At 37.6% G+C, this 17,839-nt stretch overlaps 1 protein-coding gene across 50 annotated transcripts in view; it reads right to left on the minus strand.

Annotated features, from left to right (window-relative positions):
* PEAK1 (pseudopodium enriched atypical kinase 1) overlaps positions 1 to 17,839 on the minus strand; it is a 309,581-nt gene that overhangs the window by 252,627 nt on the left and 39,115 nt on the right. For 43 of the 50 annotated variants that reach the window (XM_055098433.2, XM_063596837.1, XM_055098405.2 and 40 more), the window contains exon 2: positions 1,538 to 1,600. The exons of the other annotated variants lie outside the window; for them this stretch is intronic. The gene's annotated coding sequence lies outside the window, so the exon portion shown is untranslated. The remainder of the gene's footprint in view (positions 1 to 1,537; positions 1,601 to 17,839) is intronic. 50 annotated transcript variants of the gene reach the window in all.

Consider the following 17,839-nt stretch of genomic DNA (forward strand, 5'->3'; position numbering starts at 1 on the left):
TGCTTATCCTAATTCGGTAAGTGATTAAAGTAACTCAGCTCTGTGTCCCCAGCTAAGCTCCTGACACTATGGAATATTATTCAGTCATAAAAAGGAATCAAGGTTCATCCATGCTTCAACACGGATGAAGCTTAAAAACTTTATGTTAAATGAAAGAAATTAGTCACAGAAGACAACATATTGTGCAACTCCATTTACATAAAATGTCCACAATAGGCAGAAAATAAATTAATAGCTGAGGGGAGGGAGGAATGAGTACAGACTGCTAATGAGTACTTTTAAGAGTGATGAAAGGCCAGGCAGGTGGCTCACACCTGTAATCCCAGCACTTTGGGAGGCCGAGGTGGGAGGATCACTTGAGGTTAGGAGGTCAAGACCAGCCTGGACAACATGGTGGAACCCTGTCTCTATTAAAAATACAAAAATTAGCCAGGCATGGTGGCACACACCTGTAATCCCAGCTACTGGGGAGGCTGAGGTAGGAGAACTGCTTGAACTCAGGAGGCAGAGGTTGCGGTGAACCAAGATGTTGCCACCGCACTCCAGCTTGGGCGAAAGAGACTCCATCTCAAAGAAAAAAATGAGTGATGAAAATATTCCAAAATTAGACTGTGGTGATGGTTGCACATCTCTGTAAATATAATAAAACTATTGAATTTTACACTTTAAATGGGTGGAATTTATGGTATGGAAATTATTTCTCAGTAAAGATAAAATATTAATACATGATGTTAGTGTTCATATCATATCTAGACCACTATTGCTCTGTAAATGAGTTTGTAAAATCATCCTTAAGGAATGTAGATACTGAAGGACTCAGAGTAGTAGACTGACAGGCTGACATTTTTTTAAAGAAAAAAAAATCTGTTGACAATGATAAAAATGGCTGACAGAGCAGTCAGACTCAAGGTGGAGAGACTTAACAACGGTGTATTTGGAAAAATTTTAACAAGAAGAGGACTTGAGCCAAGACAGGTAAGAAACGGGAAAAGGCTATGATCCTACCTTTAGAGTGGAATGCTATCTATAGAAGCTTTCTGTAAAAGGGAAGCTTTCTATAGAAGGCAACTATTAACCTATATCCTTATTACAGAGGCTCCCAAACAGGGAACTACAGAAAGTCATCAAGTCCAAGAGAGTAGAGTGGTAGAAAGCTCTTAATAACGGCCCATTAAACTAGCAGTTGTTTTAATCTATGATTTAACTAATGGAAGACTTGTCTTCAAAAATATTAGATTATAATGCCAATATATTCTCAAGTGTATCAGAGAACAGTAGTATGAATTTCGTCTTTGAGTATTAAAGATAAAGAAAAAATTCACTCAAAAGTATTTTATCACTAGAACAAGTTTCATTTATTTCAAATGTCTTATAAACATGCTTAAAAGTAAGCATACTCTATATGTAGTTTTATAAGTTTCCTATTAAAACACTCAGAGGAAAAGATATTTGATATTGCCTTAATTTTTTTCAAAAACAATTCTTTCTCATTATAAAATATATATTAAAAGGCAAATGAATTAATAAATTATCTCACCTTTGGTTTTTAGATAAACCACAAAGAAATGTCTACAGCATAAGTTCCAGTTTGGGCAGATACCTGAATTGTAAAAAACAAACAGAAAAAGACATGGTCAATATGGTTGAATCTGAGTATGGAAATTTAATTATTTCAATAGAACCCTAACTTGATCATTTACCTCCTAAATTTTTATGTCCAAGCTGTTCTTTAGATATCTATAGAATGTCAAGAATTAAGAAATTCTCCTGGACTTTCTATTGCCTTTGATTAATGTTGGTATTTCTTGAAATTAAAAGTATATCAAAACAGGCCGGGCACGGCGGCTCACACCTGTAATCCCAGCACTTTGGGAGGCTGAGGTGGACGGGTCACCTGAGGTCAGGTGTTTGAGAGCAACCTGGCCAATGTGGCGAAACCCTGTCTCTACTAAAAATACAAAAAAATTAGCTGGACATGGTGGTGTGTGCCTGTAGTCCCACCTACTCGGGAGGCTGAGGCAGAAGAAACGCTTGAACCCGGGAGGCGGAGGTTGCAGTGAGCCAAGGTCATGCCACTGCACTGCAGCATGGGCGATAGAGCAAGACTCCGTCTCAAAAAAAAAAAGAAAAAAAAAGATATCAAAACATGTACTACATAAACAGGAGAAAAAATCAATCTCCTTCATCAACTCAATTCTTCAAAAGAAAATATTTTCTACAGTTTACACTCCCTATATTATGATTGCCCATCCTCATAGAAAATACAGAATTTAAAAATCTGGAAATGTAAAAGTAAATCAATAGCAAATGTTTATAAAACCTAAGCAAATAAGTAAATTAAATAAAACCAATGTCTACTAAGTATGAAAAATGGAAAAAATGTTCTCTACATTAGCAAAGAAAATAAAATTAAAATGAGATATCATCTTTGATCAATGAAATTATAATTGTTTTAAAAATAAGATTATAGTCATTGGCACCCTTCCAGTTCTTCTCCTTACCAGACTCATGGTAAGATTGCACCTCACTGCACTCTTTCAACTTAGGTGTAGAAACATGACTTGCTTTAGCCACTGAAATGTACACAGATGTGATGTTACACATTTCTAAGTATAAGCTTTAAGACCAACTACACAACTTACAGACCTCCCAGCTACTGCAGTCATTATGGAGTTCACTAAATGTCTCTGAAGAGAAAAAAACAACCCTGCTGACATGTATTAGACATGTAACATGAGCAAGAAATAAACTTTGTTGTATTATGCAACTGAGATTTTTTAGGACTGTTTGTTACTACAGCACAATCTAGGCTATACTGACAGCTACAAGTGATAACGTAATATAATAATATATATTATAATAATGTAATATAACAGGCATTTTTGTACACCGTTCATAGGAATTTAAATTGGTAAATTTGTTTTTGTTTTTTGGGTTTTTCTGAGACAGGATCTCACTCTGTCACCTAGGCTGGAGTACAGTGGCGTGATCACAGCTCACTGCAGCCTAGACCTCCCAGGCTCGAGTGATCCTTCTACCTCAGCATCCTGAGTAGCTGGGACTACACAGGTGCCCACCACCAAGCCCTGCTAATTTTTGTATTTTTTGTAGAGATGGGGTTTTGCCATGTTGTCCACCCAGACTGGTCTTGAACTACTGGGCTCAAGCAATCCACATGCCTCAGCCTCCCAAAGTGCTGGGATTACAGGCATGATCCATACGCCCAGCAATTGGTAAAATCTTTCTGGAATCCCAGCACTTTGGGAGGCCAAGGCAGGTGGATTATGACGTCAGGAGATGGAGACCATCCTGGCCAACATGGTGAAACCCCGTCTCTACTAAAATACAAAAAATTAGCTGGGTGTGGTGGTGTGCACCTGTAATCCCATCTACTCAGGAGGCTGAGGCAGGGAAATCGCTTGAACCCAGGAGGCAGAGATTGCAGTGGGCCGAGATCGCGCCACTGTACTCCAGCCTGGCAACCGGGCGAGACTCCATCTCAAAAAAGAGCTAGAAGCAAACTAAAACTACAAATGATTTGCTAAATAAGCTAGAATATTAAGCAATCATTAAAACTGCTTATCAAAGATGCTTAATGACTAACAGAAGAAACTGTGTAAAGGGCATACATAGGAACTCTCTGTACTGTCTACTCAATTTTTTCATGTATACGATTCAAGAACAGGTAAAACTAACTAATCTCCACTGACAGAAAGTAGGTAAGTTATTGCAGGAACCAAAGGTTGTATGAAAGAACTGACTGCAAAGGGGCTTAAGAGAAGCTTTTAAGAGTGATTAAAATGTTCTATATCTTGATTATGGCGGTTGTCAACAGGATATACACATTAGTCAAAACCCCTCAAACTGTACTGCACATAAATAATTTTACTAAAGTGGATTTTAAAAGTAAAATAAAAATGCTTAATGACAGGAAAATGCTCATCTGCTGGGTAATTTGAAATGTGTAATACATAAATTTGCATAGAAGAGGCTACAAATACATACAATGTTAATAGTGCTTTGCTTTGCATAAATATTACATAGGTAGTTTTCATTTTTCCTTAAGTTATGTACTTTCAAAATGCTCTAAGTAAGTACGTATTTTTATGTTTATTTGGTGGTATTTTATTGAGAACCAGAGCTTAAGCCTAGAATAAGCTTGAGGTTTTAATAATTTATTCATTCAGTATTCATTACATGCCTCCATGTACAAACAGCATTCTAAGTGGTAGAGGGATATCTCCAAGCTTGGGTATGTTTCTCCAAGGTTCAGCTAGATGGGCCTTTCAAGTGATCACCATTGCCAGTGAATGTGGAAGCATCAACTATCATCTGTAAACCACATCTGTTTATAATCTTTACGCTGGCAAATGACAGGTAAGTTGTGACTATAAAAACTGTTTGGATTCATGATTATCTGTTTACCTAATCTTCCTGAAAATAAGCTTAAATTTCCTACAGTGTTTAATATGTAATATATAACATATATTTAGAATGTATTATAATGTGTGAATGTTTATAAGAATCTGTATTGATAACTAATCATTTTAAAATGTTATGAGTTTTGAGCATTTATTTACTTAAAAAATTAAAAGTTTTGGGCCAGGCGTGGTGGCTCATGCCTGTAATTCCAGCAATTTACGAGGCCAAGGCGGGCGGATCACCTGAGGTCAGGAGTTCCAGACCAGCCTGGCCAACATTATGAAACCCCGTCTCTACAAAAATACAAAAAAAATTAGCAGGGCATGATGGCAGGTGCCTGTAATCCTAGCTACTAGGGAGGCTGAGGCGGGGGAATTGCTTGAACCCAGGAGGAGGAGGTTGTAGTGAGCTGAGATCACGCCACTGTACTCCAGCCTGGGCGACAGAGCAAGATGCCATCTCAAAAAAAAAAAAAAAAAAGAGTTAAAAGTTTTACCACTATAAAAACTGCTTGAGGGTTTAAAACTCTAAGAAATTGTAGAAAAATATAAATGAAACATAGAAAGCAATAAGTAAGACAATGGAGACAAAGCATTAAGCAAAGAGCAAGAAGTATTTGATTAATCAAATAGAAATACTGGATACATATCATTAACAAATTGTAATCAACAAGTAAAAATATAGTGAGAAAATACTTGTTTCGTGTTCAGCAGTGAGTGTAGCAATTCAAGATACTGGGCACAAGGGATTATGACTATATGCAGGGGACTATATGCACTAACTTCTCATGACAGAAAAATCTGAGATAACTACTCCATTATAGGGAATACACATGAAGCAAAAGAGAAGGAACACATATAGAAGAATCTAATCCAGAACTGATTTTAAACCAGTGATCACTGAAATTAAATCACTGTTTAATTATAACTATACAATATGTTGCCTTCTCAAGTTTGACATTTGCACTTACATGTTGTATTCAAAAAGTATAAAACTTCATAATTTACAATAAAATACAAATAAAATGCACTATTTATACTGATAACCATTAAGAAGCACTAAAATAATGTGTGCTAATCAGGTTACAGCTAGTAAAGATGAGTAAAATAGTCTCAGACATTAAGGATACAACACAGAAAATATGTGTATGTGAATCACGGTACAGATAGTAAAGATGAATAGACTCAGACACCAGGAAGTTTTCATAGCACTTAGAAAGATAGCACAAACCCAAAACACAAAATTGCCAACACTACAGGAATGCATATGGAGAGTTCTTGTTAATTAGCTTCTCGACCCTTAGAAAATACAACCTATGAGTCGTCACTGAAAATACAGACAGATGGGAAAACACCATCACCAAGTTGGTCTTGGTTTTCTAAATTCTAGAAACCATATGTGCAGGAACAAGTACCCTAATCAACTAAATCAGTGGTCAAACTATAGCCTAAGAGCCAAATCCAGCCCAGGGCCTGTTTTTGTCTGATTTATGAGCTAAGAATGGTTTTTACATATTTAAAGGGCCATAAACAAACAAGAATATGCAACAGAGGTAGTATATTGCCACAAAGTTTAAAAGTTTAAAGGGGATCTTTACAGAGGTCTGCTGACTTCTGAACTAAATAATTCATAAATGGATGAAACAGGTCTTAGTGGTGGCTCTGATGCAAAGATTTGAACTGTGCCATGGCATCATAGTATATTAGAACTGGAAGGAGGCATGAAGACCATCTTTCCTTCCCATGATATTGCAAAGGCGCTGACTATGGCTCATAGGTTTCCATCTTCTGGATCTACTGTATCCTGGGTCAAAAGTGCTTTACATCTCACCACAACACTGGCTCCCTTTTCCTTTAGTGAAGTAATCTGGGAATTAAAAAAAGAGGTACAACAGAGTAAGTACACTCTCCTCCAACTCTCCACTGAGCCTTTCCTACACACAACTAATCAACTAAAAGTGAAGTGCTGATGACCTTCGTATTTTACTAATTCAGCATCAAAGATCATTTCCTATTCTCCCCACTTCATCTCCCCACTTCATCTCCCTCTACTCTACTTAGATATACTCTAAACCAAGCAAATTAATCTACTAGCATTCCTGAAAAAGCATCTGTTTTGTCCTATGGACCTTGGTCTATGTGGTTTCTCTCCTATGGACATGACTTCCTTTCTCCACCTATCCAAATTCCTTCCATCCTTCATGGCCCAATTTGACATCCATGATACCTTCGGAAAGCTTATAATCCAATAGGAAACAGAGCTCAGGTACACACAAAAAAGTTTAAAAAATCTTGAAAGTTGTAATAAATAAAATGTTATAAAATTCCAAGAAGCAAAATGTCACCTCAGGGGAAAATGTTTAGGTACCACCTTGGGAAAGTCTTTGAGTAAGATATGAGAAAGAGCAGAGAAGAAAAAGGGACGTTCCAGGCAGTGGAAATGAGCAAAGGTATAAAAGGGATAATTTCTTATAGTAGTGATTCTCATGTTTTTGTTTCCCTAGATTTGCCTCTAACCAAGTGATGACACAGAGAATGCCCTCAATTTCTAAAGTCCCTTGCCTACCCATAATTTTGAATGTTACCAAAACCCACAGATTTAATGTGCTAATCAGTTAATCAAAATTCAATGGAGACAGTCTATTTCTGCATATGTCTTCAGATAACTTTTGTGAACATAAAAATCCAACACATCGAGCCAGGCACGGTGACTCATGCCTGTAATCTCAACACTTTGGGAGGCTGAAGCAGGCGGATAATGAGGTCAGGAGATCGAGACCATCCTGGCCAAAATGGTGAAATCCCAACTCTACTAAAATACAAAAAATTAATCAGGTGTGGTGGCCCACGCCTGTAGTCCCAGCTACTCAGGAGGCTGAGGTAGGAGAATCGCTTGAACCCAGAAGGCGGAGGTTGCAGTGAGCTGAGATTGCGCCACTGCACTCCAGCCTGGCAACAGAGCAAGACTCTGTCTCAAAAAAAAAAAAAAAGAAAGAAAGAAAGAAAGAAAAATCCAACACATCTACAAAATCAAATATAAATTCTGTGACTTTAAGGCTGAATTATGTTATTTTCATATTATTAATCAAACCAAAAGGGCTGAAAGTAAAAACTTCATTATTTTGGTTACCTTTTTACTAAGTAATTTTATTCTATGGATAGCAACCTTTCACATTCTGGTTCACTCCAAACCTAGGGCCTAGTAGATGCTACCTAAATACCTGTTGAATTAATGATATTGGAACATAATATATATTTCACTGAAAATATTCCTTCCTTTAATTATGCAGTATAATAGAAAGTAGAGAGAAGATAAGGAACATTAATTGAAAGTGTTGTAAAAGTGAAACCATCAAAAAACTTAAAACAATTATTTCAAAACCATCTTTGAAGCAAATAATCTATTCACATGTAACTCAGATATTTATTGTAGCCTTTGTTGTAACACTACACACATACCACCACCACCACCACCACCACCACCACCATCATGACATTTTTTTCTAAATACAGCTTGAGGAAGGAAACCATATAATTTGATTAACAGAAGCTGGGCGCAGTGGCTCACGCCTGCAATCCTAGCACTTTGGGAGGCCAAGGCAGGAGGATCACTCGAGGTCCAGAGTTCAAGACCAGTCTGGTCAACATGGTGAAATGCCGTCTCTACTAAAAATACAAAAATTAGCCAGGCGCAGTGGCACACACCTGTAATTGCAGCTACTCGGGAGGCTGAGACAGGAGAATTGCTTGAAGGAGGTGGAGGTTGCAGTGACCTGAGATCGCGCCACTGCGCTCCAGCCCGGGAGACAGAGCAAGACTCTGTCCGAAAAAAATAAATAAAACTAAAAACAAAACAGAAAACAGTCACTTATTCATCTTTGTATTTCACGTAATTCCTAGCACATAATGGGTATTTTAAAATCACTCATTGAGTTGAACAGTCATAGAGAAAATGTTTTCTCTGCTCTCCATGACTTCACTGTATTTCAAAGGTATAAGGCAACAACTCTGGCAATAAAAGCAGAACTTACACTACTATGAAAGCCTGACTTATTTCAAGAGTTCTCTGATACGAGAAGAGATATCCAATAGATGTGTTCCCTAATTACACAAGTATAAGAAGATGCATTGCTCCACTGTTGTCGATTTGCTATATTTAGTAGGCTCTGAATTGAATTATTCAAGCATGTACAAATATAACCTTAAAGGTGTCCACATACTTGCTCCTGACAATCTGGATACAAAAGCTGCCATTCAGATAAAAGATGACAGGCGACAAGAATCTGACAGGCCAGCAATTTACTGCATTTTCTGCACATTTGAATTTGTAGCCCTCCATAGCCATTAAGCAAAATTAGTTTCATGATGTCAGCCAAAAAGCCTCATGGGCAGCAGTTTTATGTCATTAAAAAAACTACCATCCTCAATCTGTTTGAATCTGTGTTTGCTCATTAGAAGCCTCTCAATGAATCAGAAGCGAGGGTTTAATCACACTCTTGCTCTATGAATGTTTAGTATAGCCCTGAACTACAACAAATTCCTATTCTACCTTTCCCTGTATCTAAAATAGTTTAGATATGGTTGAAGAACCTAAGTATCAGACAGGCTAGCAGTTCTCAACTGATATGGTTCGGATATGTGTCCCCGCTCAAATCTCATGTCAGACTGTAATCCCCAATGTTGGAGGTGGGGCCTGGTGGGAGGTGATTGGATCATGGGGGCAGTTTCTAATGGTTTAGCACCACCCCCTAGTACTGTTCTCATGATAAGAGTTCTCACAAGATCTGGTTGTTTAAAAGTGTGTAGCACCTTCCTCCTCTCTCTCTCTCTCTTTATGCCTGCTTCCCTTGGCCTTCCGCCATGATTATAAGTTTCCTGAAGCCTCACCAGAACCCTAGCAGATGGCCAGCTTCCTATACAACCCGAGGAACCATGAACCAATTAAACCTCTTTTCTTTATAAATTACCCAGTCCAGGTATTTCTTTATAGCAGTGCAAGAATGAACTAATACATCTATCAAAAATGGAGCAATTTCAAAACTATAAATGTGATCTTAATATGTATTTATCCAATTTAAAAAGCAAGTGTCAGAGAAAAACTTCATCCTCTCCTGCTCCTAACTGTTGATCTCTGAATCCACTATGCTCTCTTATGCCCCTATGCCTTTGAAATTGTTATTTTCCCCTTTGCTTGTTTAGAATCTCCTCCTTAAACCTGTCTGGCAAGTTTCTACTCATTATGGAAGTCTTCCCTGGTTTTCCCAAAAAAGATGCATGCAATCTTCCCCTATGCACATTTATATACTTACATAAGTACCTCTCAAACTATATCATAACTGTCTCTTATGGTTAGAGAACAGTAAGCTCTCTACAGGCAATGACTGAACACCTCTTGGCAGAACTAATATTGAACTGGTACACACCAACAGAGCCTGAAGGGTCATACTTAAGTACTGAAATACTTCCATAACATAGTCTGGTAAAGTGTCACTGCCTCAAACTCCACCAGTCCTAAGGTGCCTACTGATGGCCCAGTCTCCCCACCACCACTACAACCCAGCAGGTAAAACAAGAAAGCCTGACACAGCATAAAGGATGAAGGGGTTCTTCAAGATCGTGATCCAGTGCTACAGCCATCTTAACTGGTTGGTGCCTATTTTGTACTTACTGGTAAATACTTTAAATATCACTCCTGCCTCTTCATAGCCAAAGCACAGGACACTGCCTAGCTTATCACGCTTCTAATTCTTTGGCAAAATAATAAATGAAGACATACCAGGTTTATCAATGGCCCAGGGTCAATGGGCATGCTGTCAAAACTATGCAGACAATGATCAGTGATCAGACTGTCAAGAAAAATCCAGATACTAAAGTACTAGAAAAGAAAATGGCCAAGTCTGTCTATTCTCTGTGTTTGCCTTCAGCATTTGATAAAATAAATGCTTATCTTGATAATGTGCAAAAAAATCTTCAATGTGATGCTTTATAGAGAATATAACTCAAGTATTTTTAATGTTTTTAAATAAAGTTTAAAAGCAAAGTTTCTATAAAGTAAGTCTCCATAACATACCACAAACAGTGATCATTAAACTCTAATCAGTGTCTTGGATAGGAACACAAGTATCACTAAAGGAGGAGCACAGTGATTAATTCAAATGGAGAGGAAAAGGCAAGAATGAGAAGAGTCAGCTAATTATAAATGGCATGTCTAATTACAGATTTTGCTAGGGGCTACAGATACTTCTAATTAGTTTTACTAGGTATATTAATTATAAACAGAATACCATCAGAGAATTTTCTAATCACAGAAATGTACCTAGAACGTAAAATCAGAGTTTATCTTTATAATTTAATAATTAAATGTTCAATAATGTATAATTATTTTGAAAGTCATCAATAAAATACGTATCACACTAAAATCAAGTTACTCAGAATATTGCTAAGGTGGTGACAGCGTCTTTAAAACATCCATAGGGGAGCAAGTGTGTAGCTGAAGGAAGGATGAACATGTAGCTTCAATAATAAGAATTTTGAACTTATAAATGGTGATATAACCATCTTTTTAGGCTCCTTCCTTTCTGGTAAATACTTTAAATATCACTTTTTAATACTTTAAAATTTTCTGGTAGAAAAATTGTCTTTTATTCATGCTGTAGGCAGTTTCAGAGAGCCATATCATTAAAATGTTAAAAATAAAGATGGAAGGGATAAATAGCAGCAAGAGAAGCTTATCTAATTTCAACACTATCTCATTAAGATCAATCTTTAATTTAAAACAAAAACAAAACCCTGCTGTGCTATATACTATATTAATGAAAAATTCTACAAGGTGACAAAATCTCAAACAGGAAGCATAATGTGTTTAATACGGACAAATTAATAAAAACCATTCTGATTTTTTGGTATTTGTATTAAAGTAAAAACTTAGAAAAGAGGAGAAAAATTAAAGACCATGATGTATTTCAACTTTAAGAAAAGCTTTTAAAGTCCCACTAATCTTAAATTAAAACAATCAGGTAAATTATTTTGGTTATTAGCACTAACATGAATTTAAGCAGAAAATATATACAAAGAAAATGTAAGTAATAGTTACAGTATCTATCATTTATTGAACACCTATATACTATCCCAGGCAGAATGCAAGGTGCTTTACCTAAATTGTTAATTTTCACAACCATCTAACTTGGCAGATACTATCATCCCTACCTTACTGATGATGAGTTGGTATTAAAAATAATCTCGCCACAGTCGGCTAGTAAGTGGCAAAGATTCAAACTCATAGTTGACTACCCAACAGCCTCTGTGCTGGCCACTACACCCCACTAACTGACCAGATGGCCTCAATGTAGTTAAAGTAAGCCAAGGTAGCACTGAAGTTCCATGGTGTATAAGCTGTACTAGATGGATGAAGTTAAGGCTTCAATCTACTATTCCAATGAATGTGACTATCTGAATATCTAAGGAAAACAATATAATTTAGTAATTACACTTCTGACCCTGATTTGGGAAATCAAGGATGTAGCCAGTTAGCTTAAGAGCTATCACAAAATTCTATTTTCATTAAACTCACTTTGATCCAAAGATCAAAAATTAAGCACTTAGATCCACAAGTAAAAGGATTCAATCAGGACCGACATAAGTTAAAAATAAATGTAATAACAGGCCAGGCGCGGTGGCTCACGCCTGTAATCCCAGCACTTTGGGTGGCCGAGGCGGGTGGATCACGAAGTCAGGAGATCGAGACCATCCTGGCTAACACGGTGAAACCCCGTCTCTACTAAAAAAAACAAAAAAAAATTAGCCGGACGCGGTGGCGGGCGCCTGTAGTCCCAGCTACTCGGGAGGCTGAGGCAGGAGAATGGCGGGAACCCGGGAGGCGGAGCCTGCAGTGAGCCGAGATCGCGCCACTGCACTCCAGCCTGGGAGACAGAGCGAGACTCCGTCTCAAAAATACATAAATAAATAAATAAATGTAATAATAAAAATAAATGAGTTTGATTAACACTATTTAAAAAAACCTTTCTCCAACTTTTTTGAACACATATAACAAAAAAGAAAATGTACAGTTCACTTAAAGAAATCAGGCAACTTGAAACTCTTCTGAATAAATGAGCATGAATAAAAAAAATTACCATATACCTAACAAAGGCACACAACAAACATTTAACAAACAAGTTAATGACTTGGCTAAATGAAGATTAAAAAGTGAAAATGGGGAAAACAAGGAAAATTAAGGGAAGAGTTGATCTTTCTCCAAGTTCCTTCTCACATAAATACTACCTGCTCTATATTTCCCAGGAAGTTGGTTAAGGGCGGGGGGGCGGGAAGTACTTGCTCTTGAGGTTCTTTACTAAAAACAGTCCTTCAGAATATACCTACCCTAGCAGAACTCTCCTCCTCATATTGTGGCTAAGGAAATATCACCTCTCTCCTAAGAGAAGGTCTAACATCCAAAATAATATCCTTCCTTGCCCTGAACAGCCTCTTTCTGGAAACATTTTCAATCCCTCTACATCCCACAGCATATTTCAAAGATACACTTTTCTGGTTTTCTAAATTGAATATTATTTATTATTTAATCATCATAATGAAAAATTTAAAGAGTGGTTTATGATATACAGAAACTCTGACACAATAAGGATATTTGATAGTGCAAATATAATTCTCATTTTAAAAACACAAGCATCCTTCACAAAGATTGTTCCATTTGAAAAGAATTTTTTAAGCCCTTTTTATGTAAGCTATTTTCTACTTTTTTATTTGAAAGAAATCATGCCTTTAACAAAAGCTGTATTACAGTTACACATCTCTTACCAACAGGGATACATTCTGAGAAATTCATCAGTAGGTGATCATTGTGCAAACATCGTAGACTGTATTTACACAAACCTATATAGTATAGCCTACTATACCCACAGGCTATTTAATAGAGCCTATGGCTCCTAGACTACAAACCTGTACAGCATGTTACTATATTGAATACTGTAGGCAATAACAATGGTATTGGTGTATCTAAACACAGATAAGGGGCTGGGGGCAGTGGCTCATGCCTGTAATCCCAACACTTTGGGAGACCAAGGTGAGAGGATCACTTGAGCCCTGTTTGAGACCAACCTAGGCAACATAAGGAGACCCCATCTCTACAAAAATGTTTTAAAAATTAGCTGGGCATGGTAGCACACGCCTGTGGTCCCAGCTGCTCAGGAGGCTGAGGTGGGAGGATTGCTTAAGCCAGAAAGGTGGAGTCTGCAGTGGGCAGTGATTGAGCCACTGCATTCTAGCCTGGGGAACAGAGTGAGACTCTGTCTCAAAAAATAAAGTAAAACACAATTACAGATAAACATAGACAAGGTATGGGAAAAATACAATGTTATATATACTCTTTTTTTTTTTTTTTTGAGATGGAGTCTCACTCTGTTGCCCAGGCTGGAGTACAATGGCACGATCTCAGCTCACTGCAACCTCCAGCTCACTGCAACCTCCACCTCCCAGGTTCAAGCGATTCTCCTGCCTCAGCCTTCCAAGTAGCTGGGACTACAGGTGTGCACCATCACACCTGGCTAATTTTTGTATTTTTAGTAGAGATGGGGTTTTACCATGTTGGCCAGGCTAGTCTCAAACTCTTGACCTCAGGTGATCCGCCCACTTTGGCCTCCCAAAGCGCTGGGATTACAGGCATGAGCCACCATGCCAGGCCAACAATGTTATACTCTTATGTGGTCCTCGTTGACCAAAACTTTGTTATTCCATGCATAACTGTATTTACAACTCTTACCTGGTTAGTGCCTGGAATAACTTCCTGAATCTCATCTACTGCATCACCTGCTGATTCAAAAATCACCTTAGAGCCCAACTCCTTTACTTCACCTAATAAAACTTACTGAGCTTGGACATGTAAAAACCACATGTGGTATATTTTCTTCCAGTGCAACAATGCCTATGAGACTGGGCAAGTTGAGACCAAGAGTGATCTCTCCTCTTCATACCAAACGACTAGCCTATCATTTGAATATGCTATTATTTTACACATGAGTTTAAAAAGAAAACTATGCCTGACTATCACATTTCCTAAAACTGTAAGTTTCTAAGGACTGCACTGACTCTGTATAACAATATTATATATATATATCCCATAAAAATAAAGCAAGCAAGCATTTTGTAATTCTTATTTCACCTGTAAAACGGCCAACCACATGACAATTTTACGAAGCACCTCATTTCTTTAGTAAACTACTGAAAGATCATCTCCCTCTCTTTGACATACACGGACAGTGGAAGTCATAAGCAAAAGCTAAATGAAATGATCCTCAAAAATTCGTGCTTCTTACAGAGTACAGAATTCAATAGTCTAACTGCCAGGAATCTTGCTACTTCACGGTATTATTTACATATTACAAATTATATTTAATTACAGTTTGTTATTTGTTCCATTTTAAAGGTATTGGAAAATAAAATATTTCCCTTTGCTGACATACTAACACATTCTTTACTATATACTAAAACTTTATAACATTTTATGTCTTAGTGGTTTTTGGAAGGTCAATACCATTGCATACTTATATGCTGAAATAAATCCTTTTAAAAATCACATTGTCAATTCTCTTTGGCTTCAGAAAATAGACATGTCAAAAACTCAACTGGAAAGCAAATAAATCACAATACCTTTGAAGTGTTATTAAATAATCCTGAAGACGAAATCTGAGTCAAACTACAAAAAGGCCCTCAATCTCTGCTACCAAGAATTGTGTTGGATTCATTCATATATCATTTATAGAAAAGAAGTAATCAGCATGTCTTTAGCCAAGCACAAACATGTTTGTTGAGATGGACTGTGTAAGTCCGAGGATTTTGCTCGCCACCCCTATATTTCCTTGGTCTACAAGAAACAACTGTAGTTCAGCTGAGACTGTCTTTAACTGGTTTGTTTTTAAAGAGCTATATCTGCGGAAATGAGATTGCCTAAAAGCACTGCAATCCTCTCCAGTGGGATTACAAGTTATATTGGTAATAAATGTGTTCACTTAGGTAACAAGAAAGAAGAAAAAGGCAACCTACAAATAGTGCTGAAAATCTGAAGTTATACATTTTCTCCAATGAAATAAAAGTAGTTGAATACCATATATTTCAAATAGAAACTCAAAAATCTGGGGATGTCCACAGCAAGACCTTCCCATAAGGAGCAAAATTATCTAGCAGTCCTTCTAAGAGGAACCTGAATTAGCATTCTCTATTGAACTAAAAAGTCGTAAGAGAATGTGAGTCACCTTTGAAGAGCTCATTGAAGAATAAAATGAGACTTTAAGTCTTTAAAGAAACTATCTAGAAATATATACAAATCCTAAGTTGAATACAATGTAACAAAAATAACACTTATCAAACACCCTCATACTTACAATTCTATACCCTCTGGGAAGAACGGTATACATGGAGGGAAGCCATTTTCTAGCTGGACATACTAGGCTAGGGTTCCCGAAATCCAATATATAGAGATTCAGGGGTTTGCTGCAAATATTCTAGAAGTGTATATCCAGAGTAAGAACTGTTCACTGCCAACCCAAGGGCCCATCCAACATAGACTACACCAATAGGGACCCTTAAGAGGATTGGTTAGGTCCAGGACCTTCATAAGAGATCTAATTAGCTTTAGAAAAGGGGCCAGAAACTCTTGTAACAGGAAACTTTTCCGTTTACAGCAGGACTTGCCTACAACATACCAAGACTAAATGCTGTTTCACTAGAATGGGACTTATTTCAACCAATCATATACAGATCTATGAATTCATGCCATCCTATCCAAAATGCTGGTTTTCAATCCTTAATTTGGATAACTACCCGAAACCTACCCTAACCACTGCTCTTTTCTAGTACTAAAATCCAGACTTTTCTTCCTCAACAATTACTCAGTGAATTTCTTTACTATATTTCTTTACCTGGCAAATGTAAAATCCTTACTATATTTCCTTACCTGGCAAATAAATAAACTCAGCTTTGTTTTGTCTTGTTTTTTTAGCTCCATTGGTCTTTGTTATATTCTTTGACATACTGATTGTCAAGAATATTTTCATTCCTTTTCTTCCACCAAAAGCAAATCAATACTGGCCTGGGAGCTAGAATCGGTCAATAGCATGACCTGCCCTGGTAATCAATAATACAGGCTGGTTATGTAATAATACAGGCCGATGGTTAGGTCATGCCATTGGCGTACCTGAAAATCTGCCAGATAATTAGAATCACCCTTTCAGCAAAAACAGCAACTCTCTGAGTACTCTGGTGGTACTGATCAGTGCAGTTTTGGAAGGCTGGACATAACTGATCTTTAAAGGCAAGATCCCTTTTTATTCCTCTTTCTGCTTATTATGTACGTGGTCCACTGTCAAAGAGATATGAGAAAATCAGTTTTTTGAACTTTTTGACACAGGTTCTTACTCTGCTACCCAGCCTAGAATGCAATGGCACGATCACAGCTCACTGCAGCCTCGACCTCCCAGGCTCAAGTGATCCTCCCACCTCAGCCTCCCAAGTAGCTGGGACCACAGGCATGCAACACTATGCCCGGTTAATTTTTGTACTTTGTGTAGAGATGGGGTTTCACTATGTTGCCCAGGCTGGTTTCAAACTCCTGGGCTCAAGTGATCCACCCACCTCAGCCTCCCAAATTGCAGGGACTACAGAAGTGAGCCACCATGACTGGCCAAAAATCAGTTATTATGCAACAACTATTTGCTTGACAAGCATCCCCCTCTCTCCCAAATGGCAGAGTAAGTGTTGCTGGAAACCCTGGTATGTCACTTTCATCAACCCAAAACTATCTACATTTAATACACAATCTTTTAGGAGGGACTTATTTGTCAGGTAATTCCAGAGTGAAGCATAACTGCCAGGTAAAATAAGTTTTATTTAGACAATATGAGCTAATAATATGATTTGCCTTATTAGGTCAGCCTTGGCTCCCCAGCACTTCCCAAACCCTGCTCTCCCTCTTCACAGAGAATATCCCAGAGGCTCTGTGGAACCCAAACAGCAAAATGCTATTATGGAGTTTTAAATATGGAGTAACATGCTAAAAATCATGTTTTAAGATTAATAACCTAAAAAGCTAATCTAGGACTACAGTTGGGAGACAATGGAAGCAAGGAAACCAACTCAACATGACATAATTGATCCTTAAAGAATACAGCAATGGCCAGATGCAGTGATGTGTACTTGTAGTTCAAGTTACGTGGGAGACTGAGGCGAAAGCACTGCTTGAGGCCAGGAGTTAATGGCTGTAGCGCACTATGATGGGGCCTGTGAATAGCCACTGCACTTCAGTTTGGGCAACATAGTGAGACCCTCTCTCTTAAAAAAAATATTTTTTTCTTTAAAAGAATAAGGCAATGGCTCTAAGAACAGTAAAGAAGAACTGAATCTGACATTAC

The sequence above is a fragment of the Pan paniscus genome, chromosome 16 (genome assembly GCF_029289425.2).
Source record: "Pan paniscus chromosome 16, NHGRI_mPanPan1-v2.0_pri, whole genome shotgun sequence".
Taxonomy (NCBI): domain Eukaryota; kingdom Metazoa; phylum Chordata; class Mammalia; order Primates; family Hominidae; genus Pan; species Pan paniscus.